At 42.5% G+C, this 5176-nt stretch overlaps 1 long non-coding RNA gene across 1 annotated transcript; it reads left to right on the top strand.

Annotated features, from left to right (window-relative positions):
- The first annotated feature begins 387 nt into the window (after positions 1 to 387).
- On the top strand, positions 388 to 4843 carry LOC104864768. The gene is made up of 3 exons (XR_780990.1): positions 388 to 730; positions 918 to 1043; positions 4806 to 4843. It is a non-coding gene; the product is annotated as an uncharacterized LOC104864768 (long non-coding RNA).
- Positions 4844 to 5176: the final 333 nt, after the last annotated feature.

The raw sequence follows: 5176 nt of genomic DNA, 5'->3' as shown, positions 1-5176 counted from the left end.
ATTCAAGGCCCATGCCCGGCCTGGGAAGGTCTCACTCCTGGGGGACACCGGGGAGCACTGCAGGGCATCGCTGGCTGGCTTCCCCAAGTGTGGGCTGTGAATCAGTCATCTGTGAGGATGCGGTGGTGACACTTTCTGAAGAGTCGCTAAGATTTCCACGCCTCCGGTTCTAGGTTACACTGACAATTAGGGAGTATTTTTCAAAATACAAGAATAGGAAATGTAAAAGGGGTTGACGGAATTGGCACATACGAATATTTAAAACACCATCCACAATGTGTGGTAGGGCAAGTTTAAAAATATAAAATTATTTCTCAGGCATTTAAAGAAAAAAGCATGAAATGCGACTGTCGTTGGCATTAAAGAGTGTAAAAGAGTAGAGGAAGCTACACACGATGAAAGTACCAGCAGTGCTTTCGGAGTAAACCATCTTTTACTAAAAATTTGAGAAAGATTTGTGAAATTAATTCATCTATGCGGCGAAGTTCAGACCAATCAAACTACTGTCTTCCTTTATCTGAAGAGGGTCCGGCTGCCTGCAGGTTTGTTGCTGTGATTGCGCCTGTCCGTTAGCCTTAGCACGGCCCTGAGAGCTGCAGGTACTGACAGTGAGGTGAGCTGACCACCAGACCAAGCTCGGACTAACTGTGAAGCTCCTGCATCCTGCTTTTGCCCAGGACCTGGGAGCACTTTGAGCTGCTGAGAGTTTGAAGGTGTTTGGGATGGTAAGGTAAGACAGGATACGACCTGGAAATTGCCTAAAGATTTATTAGAAGAAAGGGACTTAAATTCCTAAGCCTTCTTTAATTTCCTGGGCTTTAAAAAAATCTCATTCTAAGACACCTTCACTTACGTGGAATTTGTGTTTTTAATTTATACTCTTTTTAACAAAAATGATCTCTCTCTCTCTCTCTCAGGTTAATATTAACAGAATCTTAACCCATCCTTGACTGCAACAAGGAAATGCAAAGTGTGTAACCGGTGAAACCCACTGCAGGCGTGTCTGGCTCCCGCCGTGATGGTGCAGGGTGGGTGACCAGTAGGTGAGAAAGCCTTACCCCATAGACGCTCAGACCTGCATGGAGGACGTTGTCGTCCTTGATGTGGCTCAAGGTGATGGTGGGGCCATCAGCATTCTAGGCCAAGAGGAGGGGAAGAAAGAGATGCTGGGAGGGCTTTGTGGGCCCACCAGGGTGGGGGAAGGCCTTCACTCTGTTCACACTCCCTGAGGTCAGTGACGCGGCTGTCACCCAATGGGAGTCGGGCAGGGAAGTCATCTAGTAGGGTGCACAGGAAGTGCCAGGAAGGAGGGATGTCGGGCAAAGCAACGAAGTTCATCCAAAGATCCTCGCCATCGGGGCTTGCAGCCTGCACACCTGCGCCTTCTTGGCTAATATGGCCTTCTAGATGGAGCTAGAGAGGGTTCTAAAATTTATATGGAAGATTTAAGATCAGACTCTCGCCATGCATTTACTTCTCAGTTGTTAAACACACATGAACTTAATGCTTACTTAGAGTCTTATGGACATTAATGACAAAACAGGAATAGACTTTAGAATCTGGAGAGAGTTTGGACTGTATGGTACAGGACCAGGAAATGGGTGGTCCACGGCCAGTGCTCCTTGCCCTCTGCGGCATGAGGAGCACCGTGGGTAATCAATCGCACATGTGTTGTTGAGCCGGGGGAAATGGCTTGTGAGATGGAAATTAATTGTGTGAGATCTTTCAATATGTTTGTCCCGAAGCAATGTACAAATACCACAAGGATTCATGGGTCCATGACGAAGGCATTGTAGATGAAAGGGACTAAGGCACAGAAAATTCCGTCATTAGACAAGAAAGTGATTTGCAAAGTGAATGTTGCTGTTTACAAAATGACAAGTATAATGCCTAATTTACAAATATTTTCCAAGTCATGTTAATTGAAATAATACATAGATGACTTTTGTTAACTGTAAAGCACTCTGGAATTATAAGGAGTTCTTACTGTTATTTTTAAGCACTGTCCTAAGTTTCCCTTTATGGCTCCTTCCAAACCTGAACAGTGTATGAGAGATACCCAAATATATTTATTTGAAAACACTTCAAAATAACTTGGGAACTTTTGGCTGTCTCAGCTAAGCCTGGGAAATTATAACTTCCAAAAGAAAATATGACTTAGGATGTGTTTGCGGTAACAAACATAACTTTCCAGAAAAGTAGCTAATGCTTGAAGGTAATGTAAATTAAGAATGAAAACAAGATTTATGTTTGAGATTTTAAAAAAACTTCTAACCAGGCATGGTGGCGCATGCCTGTAATCCCAGTATTCGGAGGCTGAGGCAAGAGGATTGATGTGAGTTTGAGACCAGCCTGGGCTACAAAGTGAGTTCCAGGTCAGTCTCAACTAGTGAGACCCTGTCTCAAAAAAAAAAAAAAAAAAAAAAGTATGAAAAACTTCTGTGCTTGAAGTTGTCTTATTTCCCCTTTAAAATCTCTCATGAAAATTACAGATCCTCCTATATAATTTGGTTTCCATTCTAAATTGTCCATATTTTCTATTGGATAAAAGTGAGTAATCCATAAGATTTTTCTCTTATTATTACAATCTGGGAGACTGTTCTAAATTTAAAAGATTGGCAAGAACATAAAAAATTTAAATAATACAAAAATAAGTCATCAGATACCCAAAGTAGCAAATATGCTTTAAGATCTGCTTAATAATTGCAAACTTATTACAAAGAACCTTATTTATGCAGAAGCTGACCATATGCTAATAAGAGGTTTTCATTGTGTGTTAAAATTACTAGTCAGAGGCTTGGGTGAGTTGACATATGGTCAGTGTAACTAAACCAACTGCCAGCGCCCAATCCTTCTACTTTCTAACTAATTTTATCTAAAGCTTCAGATTCTAATCTATAAAATGTAATCATTAACTAAAATACAGTGACTTTAAAAGTCTTTAGACACAAGGAAGTTCTGGATACTAGATTAATGTTACCCTGATAATTCCAGATTTATTTTTAAGATGGTCCTATATATTTAGAAGGTTGTTTGCAGCACAGCTCAGAAACTACTTCCACCTTTCATATGAAGGCAAACAGGAATTTAAAGAAATATTTCAAATAAAGCAGTGAATGTTACAAAAGTCATAATGCAGAATTTCTACCTGTGGAGTCAAGGAGGTGGTGGGAAAATCACTACATAGCGAAAGTCACCAAATAACACAAGATCACCAGGCAACAGTGCATGTGACGAAAGACAAAGTGGACAGCTCTGTAAGGAGTGCTGTCTGAATCAGGGTGGCTGTCAGCTAGGGCTGAGGAAGTGGTGTGACCTTGCTGGCTTCGACACACCAGTAAAGTTTGCTTCAGTGCAGAGAAAAGCAGCAGCACAAGCATTTCTGAGGAAGGTGTGGAAAACCAATCAAGCAGCCAATCAACCAAAAAATAAAATAAAATGAAAATTTAAAAGTGGAAATTATAAATCATTTTCAAAGTAAGTGAAGGGCCCTCTTCGATAGAACAGTGATGAAACATCATGTACTTTGTAAGTTGGGCCGCTTGAGTGCCAGGCAGACAGCAGGCTAGGCTTCATTTTGTAAAAAATGTTGAGTTAGACATCCACTTCTACAAAGGTGGAGTAGATATATTCTTGCTAATTCTTCCCATTAGGTAAATATAAAGACTTGGACATTTACATATAAGACTTCGTAAAATTCAAAGAGAAGAAGCAGACAAGCAAGGGATCTATGGACCTGAGGATCAGTACGTTGAGTTTCTTAGGATTCTTGTATATCTCAGATTTGGAGCTGAAGAAACCACCAAGGTAGATGCAGTAACTGGCATACACAGGAAAATGAATACCCCCCCATCCCATGCCAAACACAATCCAGCCAAAGGACCAAAGGAGTAGAAGTCTATCAAGGTAGAAAACTCTCAGATAAGAACAGTTCTGCTCCAGACAACCACGGCAGAAAGCCTGGTGACCACACCCTCAGCCACAAGGGCCAGTGGAGAGCTTTCAACCAAGCCAGCCTGTGACAAAGCACTCACTCTGGCTTTCAGGGAGTGTCAGAGAAAGTGAGTTCATCCCCCCTGGGTGGTGAGGGGTCTACCTGACTGTGCAGAGGCCACATGGGTCAGGAGTGGCGGCAGTTGTGGGGTGAAGAGAGTTACTAGTGGAGGCCATGTAAGAGCCGGGCAAGCACTCTCGCTGGCCCTGGTCACCGAGTTTCCAGTGCAAGCCTCGTGGGGAGCTGGAACTTCCTGTCCTGCCTAGCAGCTGAGGACCCCTCCCACCAACCTGAAGGTCAGTAGAGGCCGAGTAAGGACCTTGGATCCCTGGGCACTTGTGGAAAGTAACATGCACTATAAAACTCATACATAAATATTTATAGTGGCTTTTTTTATAATAACTAACAACCAGAACCAACCCAGATGCCACTCAGCAGCTGAAGGGTTCATCGGTGGTTCATCCACGTCTTGGAAGACTGCTTGGGAATAAAAACAAAGGAACAATTGGTACAAGTGACAAACTAGATGAATCATTAGAGATTCATGCCGAGTGAAAAAAGCCAATCTCAAAAGGTCATATGTCCTGATTGCATTTAAACGTCAGTCCTGAAATGACAAAGCTACGGAAACGGGGAGCAAATGAGTAGCTGCAGGTGTTAAGGACAGGGCGAGTGAGAGGAGAGCCAGTCTGGTTTTGCCCATCTGACTGGACAGATCCCTGTGGTGAGGGATTGGTTAGAATCTTCACTGTCTCAATACCAACAGGGTTTCTGTGACACTGAGCTGTTTAATCTTTTTACACCTCTACAGTTTTCCTATTGGTGGTCACGGGATGAAGAACACGGGGGACCTTTTTATATTTTTCTTCCACCTGAAGATAGATCTTCAATCATCATCGAAGTAAAAAATGTTAACTTAAAAATGTAGTAGTTAATTGCTGGTCTTTTCCTATTTTTGCAAAAAGTGCCAATCTAAGGCTAGATTAGAAGTAGGCACCTGGAGAAGGATGAAGGAGGAGACCAGAATGAAACCAACAGCGATGGGTCCTTTCTCCAAGGCAAACCTGCTCATCCTAAGAACTTGAATATTTATCCCACCAATCTGAGGATATCGTAAGAACAGCTGACTAATGTTAGCAACAGACTTTGCAGAGCTGAAGGCTCCATCTTTACCCAGGACCA

This window comes from Fukomys damarensis, unplaced genomic scaffold (genome assembly GCF_012274545.1).
Source record: "Fukomys damarensis isolate Sample0158 unplaced genomic scaffold, DMR_v1.0_HiC HiC_scaffold_38, whole genome shotgun sequence".
NCBI lineage: Eukaryota > Metazoa > Chordata > Mammalia > Rodentia > Bathyergidae > Fukomys > Fukomys damarensis.
This window is presented reverse-complemented; position numbering and strand designations above follow the sequence as displayed.